Source organism: Haematobia irritans, chromosome 1, assembly GCF_050003625.1.
Source record: "Haematobia irritans isolate KBUSLIRL chromosome 1, ASM5000362v1, whole genome shotgun sequence".
Taxonomy (NCBI): domain Eukaryota; kingdom Metazoa; phylum Arthropoda; class Insecta; order Diptera; family Muscidae; genus Haematobia; species Haematobia irritans.
In genome coordinates, this window is record NC_134397.1 from 223,179,043 (window position 1) to 223,192,378 (window position 13,336).

Sequence of the window (13,336 nt, forward strand, 5' to 3'; positions counted from 1 at the left end):
ACCCGAATATAGTTCCAAAGATTTCTTAAGAAAATCTAGTTACTCGCCTATTTTTATTTTTATACCCTCCACCATAAGATGGGGTATATTAACTTTGTCATTCCGTTTGTAACACATCGACATATTGCTCTAAGACCCCATAAAGTATATATATATTCTGGGTCGTGGTGAAATTTTAGGTCGATCTGAGTATGTCCGTCCGTCCGACAGTCCGTCTGTTGAAATCACGCTAACTTCCGAACGAAACAAGCTGTCGACGTGAAACTTGGCTCAAGTAGTTGTTATTGATGTAGGTCGGATGGTATTACAAATGGGCCATATCGGTCCACTTTTACGTATAGCTCCCATATAAACGGACCCCCAAATTTGACTTGCGATTGCTCTAAGAGAAGAAAATTTCATCCGATCCGGCTGAAATTTGGTACATGGTGTTAGTATATGGTCTCTAACAACCATGCAAAAATTAGTTTACATTGGTTCATAATTACATATAGCCCCCATATAAACCGATCACCAGATTTGACCTCCGGAGCCTCTTGGAAGACCAAAGTTCATCTGATTCAGTTGAAATTTGGTACGTGGTGTTAATATATGGCCTCAAACAGCCATGCAAAAATTGGTCGAAATCGGTCAATAATTATATATAGGCCCCATATAAACCGATCTCCAGATTTGACCTCCGGAGCCCCTTGGAAGAGCAAAATTCATCCGATTCGGTTGAAATTTGGTACGTGATGTTAGTATATGGTATCCACCAACCATGCAGGAATTGGTTCATATAGCCCCCATATAAACCGATCCCCAGATTTGACCTCCGGTGCCTTTTGGAGAAGCAAAATTCATTTCGTAGAAGTTTCTTCGCAATCCATGGTGGAGGGTACATAAGATTCGGCCTGGCCGAACTTACGACCGTATATACCCGTTTTTTTTTTGTATTGTATGTCTTTAAAAAAACAAATTTAATATCCCTTAATATAATGTATTGCTAATTCTACTTCATCCGTTTTTCTATGCCAACACCCTAATATTTATGACCACATCCAAGCATTCATTATTATCTACTGTATGTGATTTATTTTATGAGTCATAATCCATGTGAGAGTTTTATTTGTCGTAGATATGATGGCAGTGATGGTGCAGTGATTTTCGTCGAGGAGGAATTTATTGCAAAATTGATGGGTGCCTCTGCAACAGATGCACATCGACATAAAATTATGATTATTTGAGTACAATGTATTGGGGACATTAAAACGGTCTTTGTATGTCTAATAACAATGTAGTAATTGTTAGTGAATGAGATATTCTGAATGATATTATCTTTAATTTTTATACCCTGCGCCACACTGTGGAACAGGGTATTATAAGTTAGTGCATATGTTTGCAACACGCAGAAGAAGACGAGATAGATACATGGTGTCTTTGGCAAAAATGCTTAGGGTGGGCTCCTGAGCAGATATAGCCATGTCCGTCTGTCCGTGAACACATTTTTGTAATCAAAGTCTAGGTCGCAGTTTTAGTCCAATCGACTTCAAACTTGTGTTTTGGCTCAGAATAGAACCCTATTGATTTTTGAAGAAATAGGTTCAGATTCAGATATAGCTCCCATATATATATATTTCGCCCGATATGGACTTATATGGCCCCAGAAGCCAGAGTTTTACCCCAATTTGGTTGAAATTTTGCACTAGGAGTACAATTAGTAGTGTAGTACGCCAAATTTTATTGAAATCGGTTCAAATTTAGATATAGCTCCCATGTATATCTTTCGCCCGATATGGACTAATACGGTCCCAGAAGCCAGAGTTTTATCCCAATTTGGTTGAAATTTTGCACTAGGAGTACAATTAGTAGTGTAGTCAAGTACGCCAAATTTGATTGAAATCGGTTTAGATTTAGATATAGCTCCCATATATATCGTTCTCCCAATTTACACTCATATGACCACAGTGGCCATCTTTTACTCCGATTTAATTGAAATTTTGCACAGGGAGTAGAATTAGCATTGTAGCTATGCGTGCCAAATTTGGTTGAAATCGGTTCAGATTTAGATATAGCTCCCATATATAGCTTTCGCCCGATTTACACTCATATGACCACAGTGACCATTCTTTTACTCGGATTTAATTGAAATTTTGCACAGGGAGTAGAATTAGCATTGTAGCTATGAGTTCCAAAATTGGTTGAAATCGGTTCAGATTTAGATATAGCTCCCATATATATGTTTTTCTTATTTCGACCAAAATGGTCAAAATACCAAAAAAAAAGTTGTAAAAATGACTCGAATTTTTTTACTATTGTGAAATAAATTCGTAAGGACTCATGTGCGGATATCACTGATTTGGAAAATATATATATTTAAGGCGCCAATTGGTTACTTCCATTCTTTCATTTGCAACATATTCTGTAGGTCTTTCTAAACACATATATGTTTATAGGCTATTTCTAAATAAATATATGTTTGCCTCCAAGCATTTCATGTCCCAAACATAATATGTTGTAATATATTAACATATATGTTCCAAACATGTTATGCCAGTTCATGAACATTGTATGCTTGCACTTAAAAGCATTGTGTTAAAAAATTTGAGTTCCAAACATATAATTTTTACACCCAAACATATGAAAAATAATCTTTTTCGTTGGTGTATATAGACCGATTTGACTTCTTGGGGGTCTAGACACCCCAATTTTTATCTGAATTTGCCAACATTAAAACGTAGCGTTAGTTAAGGTCGTCAAAAAGGTGTGCCCAATATGATATATATCGACTCATGTTTTGCTATAGCCCCCATATATACCCATTTCTCGATTTAACTTTTTCGGTTTCTAGACCCCGAAATTTTATGTTGGTGAGCTGGATTATTTTCGTAAGCGTAATTCGTTACTCACGCACACTCACGAAGATATTATTTTCGTCACTCACTCTCACGCACGAAATTTTGGTTTGTTAATCATGCTCACGCACACTCACGCCGTTGCCACCAGCGTGACTCACGACTCACGCGTGTGTCACGAAAATATTCGTGAGTCACGACAATTTCGTGCCACGTGCACACCTCTACTAGACACACCAAAAAAAAATCTACCAAGTATATACGGCCGTAAGTTCGGCCAGGCCGAATCGTATGTACCCTCCTCCATGGATTGCGTAGAAACTTTTACGAAAGACTGTCATCCACAATCGAATTACTTGGCTTGTGGTATCTTAAAACTTCTTAACATCGTTTTCTAAATTGAGTTAGTCCATAAGTGGTATATATTAAACGAAAAAGGTATGTATAGGTAAGTCAACAAATAATTACGAATCGATATGGACTTTTGCACAGTACGTAGAGAGCCAGAATTGAAATATGGGGGTCGCTTATATGGGGCCTACATAGAAATATGAACTTGATATGGACCAATTTTTGCGTGATTGGGGTTCGATTTATCTGAGGGCTATATATAACTATATACCAATGTGGACCTAGTTAGACATGGTTGTCAACGGCCATATACTAGCCATATGTACCAAATTTCAACTGACTCGGATGAAATTTGCTCCTCCAAGAGGCTCCAAAACCAAATCTCGGAATCGGTTTTTATGGGGGCTATATATGATTATGGACTGATATGGACCACTTTTGGCATGGTTGTTAAATAACATATATAATACCACCACGTACCAAATTTCAACCAGATCCGATGAATTTTGCTTCTCCAAAAGACACCGGAGGTCAAATCTGGGGATCGGTTTACATGGGGCCGATTATGGACCGATTTCGACCAATTTTTGTATGGGTGTTTGAGGCCATATATTAACACCACGTACCAAATTTCAACTGAATCAGATGAATTTTGGTCTTCCAAGAGGGTCCGGAGGTCAAATCTGGTGATCGGTTTATATGGGACTGTATATAATTGTGGACCGATGTGGACCAATTTTTGCATGGTTGTTAAAGATCATATGCTGACACCATGTACCAAATTTCAGTCGGATCGAATGAAATTTGCTTCTGTTTGAGGCTCCGCAAGCCAAATCTGGGGATCGGTTTATATGGGGGCTACATATAATTATTGACCGATATGGACCAATTTTTGCATGATTGTTAGAGACCATATACCAACACCATGTACCAAATTTTAGCGAGATCGGTTGAAATATGCTTCTCTTATAGGCTCTGCAAGCCAAATCTGGGGCCAGTTTATATGGGGGCTATACGTAAAAGTGGTCCGATTTGGCCCATTTGCAATACCGACCTACATCAATAACTACTACTTGTGCCAAGTTTCATGTCGATAGCTTGTTTCGTTCGGAAGTTAGCGTGATTTCAACATACGGACGGACAGACATGCTTAGATCGACTCAGAATTTCACCACGACCCAGAATGGGGTCTTAGAGCAATATTTCGATGTGTTACAAACGGAATGACAAAGTTAATATACCCCGCATCCCATGGTGGAGGGTATAAATATATTTTAGAACCACAAAAAGGTTTGCCGAATATGGTGTGCATCGGTCTATGTGTTTTTATAGCCCCATATAAACCGATCTCCATATTTAACTTCTTGGGCTTTTAGATACCCCAATTTTTATTAGATTTGTATGAAGATGGAAATATGAAGGGGCCTTAGGTACACTAAGACCTGCGGCGAATTTAGTTTACGTTGGTCCATATTTTGGTTAGTCTCACGATCGGCCGATTTTCCGTTTCTAATTCTTTTGCATCTAGACACCACAATTTTTAATCTCTTGTTGTGAAACGTAGAAATAAATGTAGAAGTATATTGGAACAATAGGTATATGTGTCAAATTTGGGTTTTATATAATCCTGATATATAAGGGTCTCCCGATTTAACTTCTTGATCTTCCAGAGTGCACGAAACTAGAAGTAAAATTTCCCGATTTTAAATCTCGTGCTCATTCGAGTAATGAGGGTTAAAATCTTTCATAGTTTAATTTTAAGGAAAACTTTCGTTACTTACGTTTTAAAAATTCCTGTGCTAAATTTTATGTAAAAAGTAAAAACAATAATGAACTTTCCTTTAATTAAAATTAGGGGAAAATTTGTCCTTAATATTGTGGAAATTGCGTGTCCTAAAATTAATCTTTCAATAAGTTCAATATTTTGTTTAATACAGATAACGAAAATTTTCCCCATTTTTTTTTTGTTTTTTGAGAAATTTGAAATGTTGATATATGTTGGGAATAACTCCCATATATACACTGAAAAAAAAAAAAAAAAAAAAAAAAAAAAAAAAAACATGTCCGGTTCCAAAGATTTTGTCTTTACTCTAATGATTTTGGTATTGATTCCGAGCCAAAGAAGCGGAGACTTCAAGTAAGGATACTTTTAAGACGCAATTCTCTTTTAATTTTAGGTTTTGCGTACTTGATTTTAGGAAGCATATTTTAATTGTTCATGTTTTCAAGTTGTTTTCTTCATATGCTAACAAAGTCCTTTACAAACGTGTTAACGACAACATAAATTTTCATAAAAATTCAGACTCGACTTTCAGTAGAAATTATGTTATTTTTCCAAGTAAAAAACGTCTTTAAAATAAATTGTTCAAAAACATGTTCTATGTTTGAATACTTTTTTGCTTTGTAGTCAAGATGCAAAGGCAGCAAATTTAAAGACAATTTCATTAATTTTAAAGAATTTTTCTGTATTTTAAAGTCAAGTTGACCTTAGTGCAAAAAAATTTTCTTTCATGTTATGATACCCATATTTAGATCTAATCACTTACTTATAAGGATAAAACGACTACATTGAAAAGTTTTGAAGAAGGAAAAACTTTCTATCAGAGAAATGCGTTTTTTATGCTAAGCAAAATTCCCATTCGTATTATAAGGACATGAAATCTTTAGCCTCACGACAATATTTTTTTCAGTGTACTGATCAAAAAATCTTCATATGTATACCTTGCTAATTTTTTTACCAGTATTGAAATGCTCCAGTAAATACAAAATTTCTTATTCACAAAAACATTAAACAAATTTAATCCCCTGTTACACATTTGAAATTGAAGAAATTCTTTTTGGTAATTGTGTGCTTCGCACGCTCTGTCGATTTTACTTAAATTCTACTAACAGACAAGCTTTATTTGTTTATCCCTATCTAATCCTGTGCCGAAATATTTAATTACAAAAATAGCCACTAAGAAAAAACATCTTCTTCATGTCTTATTTTATATGTTTTTGGAGCAATCAGCATTTTATGTTACTTTACATATGCATGGACAACGAGGGTGGTGAAATACGTTTGAGAATCTTATTTCCGCACCAAGCGCCTCGACATCAAGTATATAGGTATTTAGCTTGCTTTTCCACCAAGTGCATATGTTTCTAGATTGCTTCGAATTTCTGCCTGCTTTCGGAGTGTTTGCTTTTTGCACCTAGCTTGCTTCCGTACTATTGATATTAAGTCTGCTTCCGCATTAGTTGATGCGCATTATTGAGACTTGGCTTGTTTCCAGATTATTTGATTTGATATTTTCTTGGATATATAGTTTCCTTTCGCATCTAAGTTGCTCCCGCACTATTTGCATTAACATTCTTCTTCTGCCAAATAACAACACATACGTTTGGTAACATTCTACGTTGATAGACGTAACAACTGTTGTATTATTTTCCTCCGCATATTTTCTTGTACATATATTTGCTTCCGCAATAGTTGCTTTTGTGTTTAGCTTGCTTCCATACAAATTACTTTGGTTTCTAGCTCTCGTCCGTTCGAATTATTTCGCAACCTTGGTATCTAGGTTTGCTTTCCAACTTTAGCGTTGTTTTTAGGTTTCTTCCGCACTAATCGCATTGGCATAAAATAAATAATAAAACAAGTATATACGGCCGTAAGTTCGGCCAGGCCGAATCTTATGTACCCTCCACCATGGATTGCGTAGAAACTTGTTCTAAACGTACCAAGAGGCCCCAAAACCAAATCTCGGGATCGGTTTATATGGGGGCTATATATGATTATGGACTGATATGGACCACTTTTGGTATGGTTGTTAAATATCGTATACTACCACCACGTACCAAATTTCAACCAGATCGGATGAATTTTGCTTCTCCAAAAGGCAACGGAGGCCAAATCTGGGGATCGCTTTATATGGGTGTTATATTTAATTATGGACTGATATGAACCAATTCCTGCATGGCTGTTGGATACCATATACTAACATCGCGTACCAAATTTCAACCGAATCGGATGAATTTTACTCTTCCAAGGGAGCTCCGGAGGTCAAATCTGGTGGTCGGTTTATATGGGGGCTATATATAATTATGCACCGATGTGGACCAATTTTTGCATGGTTATTAGAGACCTAACCTAATAATTATGGACCGATGTGAACCAATTTTTGCATGGTTGTTAGAGACCATATTCTAACACCATGTACCCAATTTCAGCCGGATCGGATGAAATTTGCTTCTCTTAGAGGCCCCGCAAGCCAAATCGGGGGATCGGCTTATATGGGGGCTATATATAATTATGCACCGATGTGGACCAATTTTTGCATGGTTATTAGAGACCATATACTAACACCATATACCAAATTTCAGCCGGATCGGATGAAATTTGCTTCTCTTAGAGGCCCCGCAAGCCAAATCGGGAGATCGGCTTATATGGGGGCTATATATAATTATGGGTCGATGTGGACCAATTTTTTCATGGTTGTTAGAGACCATATACTTACACCATGTACCAAATTTCAGCCGGATCGGATGAAAATTGTTTTTCTTAGAGGCTCTGCAAGCCAAATCAGGGGATCGGTTTATATGGGGGCTATACGTAAAAGTGGACCGATATGGCCCATTTGCAATACCATCTGACCTACATCAATATCAACTACTTGTGCCAAGTTTCAAGTCGATAGCTTGTATCGTTCGGAAGTTAGCGTGATTTCAACGGACGGACGGACGGACGGATATGCTCAGATCGACTCAGAATTTCACCACGACCCATAATATATATACTTTATGGGGTCTTAGAGCAATATTTCGATGTGTTACAAACGGAATGACAAAGTTAATATACCCCCCATCCTATGGTGGAGGGTATAACAAGTAAGAAAGGCCAAAGTCGGGCGGAGCCGACTACACTGAAAAAAAAGCATGCCCGGTTCCAAAGATTTTGTCTTTTTTTTAAATTTTGGTATTGATTCCGAGCCAATGAAGCGGAGAATACAAGTAAGGATACTTTTAAGACACAATTCTCTTTTAAATTTGGGTTTTGTGTACTTGCTTCTAGGAAGTAAATTTTAATTTTTCGCTTTTTCAGCTTTTTTTCTTCATATGCTATCAAAGTCCTTTAAAAACGAGTTAACGACAACTTTATTTTCCAAATTAAGACTTGACTTCCATTAGAAATTATACTATGTTTCAAGTAATAAACGTCTTTAAAATGAAGTGTTGAAAAATATGTCCTATATTTGAACGATTTTTTGCTTTGTAGTCAAGATGCAAAAAGGCAAAAAATTTAAAGACAATTTCATTAAATTTAAAGATTTTTTCTAAATTATTAAAGTCAAGTTGACCTTAGCTCAAACATTTTTTCTTTCATGTTTTGATATCCATTTTTAAATCAAATCACTTAATTATAAGGACAATACGACTTCATTGAAAAGCTTATCGACCTTTGGTCAAGGAAAAAAACTTTATACTAGAGAAATGCGTCTTCTATACTAAGCAAAATTTGCATTCGTATTTTAAAGACATGAAATCTTTGACCTCACGACAATATTTTTTTCAGTGTAGAAACTTCTTCTAAACACTGCCATCCACAATCGAATTACATAACTTGCGGTAACGCTTGCCGATGGCAAGGTATATTAAAACCTCCTCGAACCGTCTTCTAAATTGTATGTAAGTCCATACGTGGTATATATTAAATCAAAAACAAGTAAGTAAAGTCTAAAGTCGGGCGGGGCCGACTATATTATACCCTTCACCCCTATGTAGGCCAACATTTGTGTTACCATCTCAACTACTTCACATTTGCCGGAAGCTATATAAAGGAGACAATGTTTTTTACTTCTACAAAATCTCTAGAATTAAAATTTAAATCGGCTAACGCTATCTAGTTAATTGGAGAAAACTTCCATTGAAAATGTAAGTGTAACAGTCTACCATATTTCCCCAACTCTGGTGTACGTATATATGGGAGCTATATATAATCTGAACCGATTTTGACTAAATTTGACATGTATAGTTAGAATAATAATTCTGCTAACTATGCGAAATTTCACGTAAATGGGACTATAACTTTGGCCCCCCTGGTCATATGAGTGCAAATCGGACGGAAGATATATATGGGATCCATATCTAAATCTGAACCAATTTCAACCAAATTTGGCACAATTACCGATACTACTAAACATACTCCTAGTGCGAAATTTGAAGGAAATCACGGCAAAACCCTGGATTTTGAGGTCATATAAGTTCAAATCGGACGAAAGATATATATGGGAGCTATATCTAAATCTGAATCGATTTTGACCATATTTGGCACATACAATAGTATCGTTAAAAGTACCGCTTGTGCAAAATTTGAAGTAAGTCAGGGCAAAACTCTGGCTGTTGAGACCATATAAGTCCAAATCGGGCGAAAGATATATATGTGAGCTATATCTAAATCTGAACCGATTTTAACAAAATTTAATACACTTAACGATACTATTAAACGTACCCCTTGTGCAAAATTTGAAGTAAATCACGGCAAAACTCTGGCTTTTGTGGCCATATAAGTTCAAATCGGACGAAAGATATATATGGGAGCTATATCTAAATTTGAACCGATTTCAATGAAATTTACCAAGCTTTGTTAGAATGTCAATTCTACCCTCTGTGCAAAATTTCTCTGTGGTCATGTGAGTCTAAATCGGACGAAAGATATATATGGGAGCTATATCTAAATATGAACCGATTTGGATGATATTTTGCAAGTTTTTCGAGACTCATAAAATATTTGGATGTACTGAGCTTGAAGAACATCGGTTGATAAACACTCCCATTATGACCAGATCGGGGATAAATATATATGACAGCTATATCTAAATCTGAACTGATTTTTTTCCAAAATCAATAGCGATTGTCTTTGTTCCAAAAAACTACCCTATGTCAAATTATGGGACGATGGGACTTAAACTGCGACCTGTACTTTGCGCACAAAAATACATGAACAGACAGACAGACTGACATCGCTAAATCCACTCAGAATTGAATTCTAAGACGATCGATATACTAAACGATGGGTTTCAGACTTTTCCTTTTTGGCGTTACATACAAATGCACAAACTTATTATACCATGTACCACAGTAGTGGTGAAGGGTATAAAAATATCGTGAACGGACGTTAACAAAATGAAACGGAATCGTACACAAAAAATCAAAGGGGATAGTTCACGGTTTCGTCCACGGGCGTCCACGATTTCATGAACGGGTTTCATTTTTCTTTGGCCATGAAAACTCTTAAAATATTCGGTAGACGTTCTTATGCTATGGCGACTTTAGCGTGGTTTGAGCAGACAATCCAGGTTCGAGTCACGGTGGCAGAACCAAATACCCAAATTCAATTCGGTAGTTAAAATAAAAATTGTCGGTAAAGCAGTGTAATTTAGGATTGGATGAACGTGTTAGAATATAATGATATGGCAACTCGCTATTTTGGCTCGTTTGGTGGATCATATGGGGTTTACCGTTACACCGAATGTAAACAAAAAGCGAAAATCGAAGTTTGTTAAAAACATTCAAGTTCAGTGGAGTGTTAAAAAAAAACACCAAAAAACACTTTTTAATATTTTAATATAATATTTGGGCAAGTGTGTAGAGTATAAAAAATTTAGTTTCGCGTCCCCGTTTATCCCCCTTTCATTTATTCTTTCAATTTTCAGTGTCGAGACAGGTGGAAATTCGACAATTTTTTATACCCACCACCATAGAATGGTGACGGGGGTATAATAAGTTTGTCATTCCGTTTGTAACACATCGAAATATCGATTTCCGACTATATAAAGTATATATATTCTTGATCAGGGAGAAATTCTAAGACGATATAACGATGTCCGTCTGTCCGTCTGTCTGTCTGTCTGTCTGTTGTAATCACGCTACAGTCTTCAATAATCAAGCAATCGTGCTGAAATTTTGCACAAACTCGTCTTTTGTCTGCAGGCAGGTCAAGTTCGAAGATGGGCTATATCGGTCAAGGTTTTGATATAGTCCCCATATAAACCGACCTCCCGATTTGGGGTCTTGGGCTTATAGAAACCGTAGTTTTTATCCAATTTGTCTAAAATTGGAAATCTAGAGGTATTTTAGGACCATAAAGAGGTGTGCCTAAAATTGTGAGTATAGGTCCATGTTTTGGTATAGCCCCAATATAGACCGACCTTCCGATTTTACTTCTTGGGCTTATAGAAACCGCAGTTTTTATTCAATTTACTTGAAATTGGAAATCTAGAGGTATTGTAGGACCACAAATACGTGTGCCAAAAATTGTGAGTATCGGTCCATATTTTGGTATAGCCCCCATATAGACTGATCTCCCGATTTTATTTCTTGGGCTTATAGAAACCGCAGTTTTTATTCAATTTACCTGAAATTGGAAATCTAGAGGTATTGTAGGACCACAAATACGTGTGCCGAAAATTGTGAGTATCGGTCAATATTTTGGAATAGCCCCCATATAGACCGATTTCCCGATTTTACTTCTTGGGCTTCTAGAATCCGAAGTTTTTATCCTATTTGCCTGAAATTGGAAATCTAGAGGTATTTTCGAGTCCATATTTTAGTATAGCCCCCATAAGAACGATCTCGAGATTTAACTCCTTGGGTTTCTAGAAACCGTAGTTTTTATCTGATTTGCCTGAAATTGTAAATATTCTGGTATTTTAGGCTCACAAAAACGTGTATCGGATTAAGTTTTTATCGGTCCATTTGGTAATGCCTCCATATAGACCGACTTCACTTCTTGAGGGTGTAGAAGGCGCACTGATCATGAAAATTGCTTGAAACTCAATGTAAAATTTCTAAATTTTACTTCTACAGATTTAAGATTCCAAATCAAGACGTTATTTTATAATTTTCTTGCACACTTACAAGAGATGTTAATGATTCCTCTAAAACTCAAACAAAAATGGTTTTTATAAATCCAGAATCTGATATAGTCCTCATAGGTGAAATCTTTAAATATATCTTCGGGAAGTGTCCTCAAGTCCTCAAGCCCTCCTGAAATTTCAAAGGAAACCCTAATATTTGGTTCATGGTGGTGGGTATTTAAGATTCGGCCCGGCCGAACTTAGTGCTGTATATACTTGTTAATATTTGGCTTAGGTGCTCCAAGTGCTGCCCAGGGAGAAATAATTGTTTATTTAGAAGAAGAGTTAAAGTTGAAAGTAAATAAGAAAATGATTAAAGAAATTAAATTTATATTCATCATACCAGAAAAAATAGTGGCGAGTCAACCAATAAGGATTTAATTGAAAGAATGATTTTGCAGTCTGAACCAAATATTACTATTCATAGAAAAGCAAATAATAAAAAGGCTAAGAATTATAATGAAATAACTCAATTTCTTATCCAAAGTGAATCCAATACTGAGGAATGTTCTGAAACTATAATTGCAGAACATTTTTTGAGTCAGTACGAATCGAGTGATACGGATTATGACAGCTTTAGTGAATAAGGAAAAATATTTAGTTTTATTTATTTAATCATTTCCTTAATATTTAGTTAATCAATAATAATGAAAAATATCTGTTTCCTATCTCTTATTAAATATAATAATAGTAATTGGCAAATGAAAAAAAAAATATTTATAATATAGAAAATGATTTTCTTATTTGGTATCAAGGACATATGACATGTGGACGTATTTTGTAAGATAATTAAATTAAATATACTAATCAAAAATTCATCAAGGACAAATCAAAATGATTTTCTTATTTGGTATCAAGGACATATGACATGTGGACGTATTTTGTAAGATAATTAAATTAAATATACTAATCAAAAATTCATCAAGGACAAATCAAGCCAACTTTGGTTGAATTCCAACAACAATTTTGGAAAATAGAATTTTTTGTTGATTTCAAGATATATGAGAGGTGGGCGTGTCCTTTGAGATAATGTCATATAACTCACCACAGTTAGCAGTAATATATCAGAGATAAATCGAGCCAAATTTGGTTCAATTCCAAGAACAATTTTGGAAAGTATAAGGTTTTTTCATTTCAGGATATATGGGAGGTGGGCGAGTCCTTGGGCCGATTTTCGCAAAACTTCGTTTTTTTCTTTCCTACTTATAATAATAATGTGTACCAATTTTCATTCTTCTACGATAACTACTTCTATTT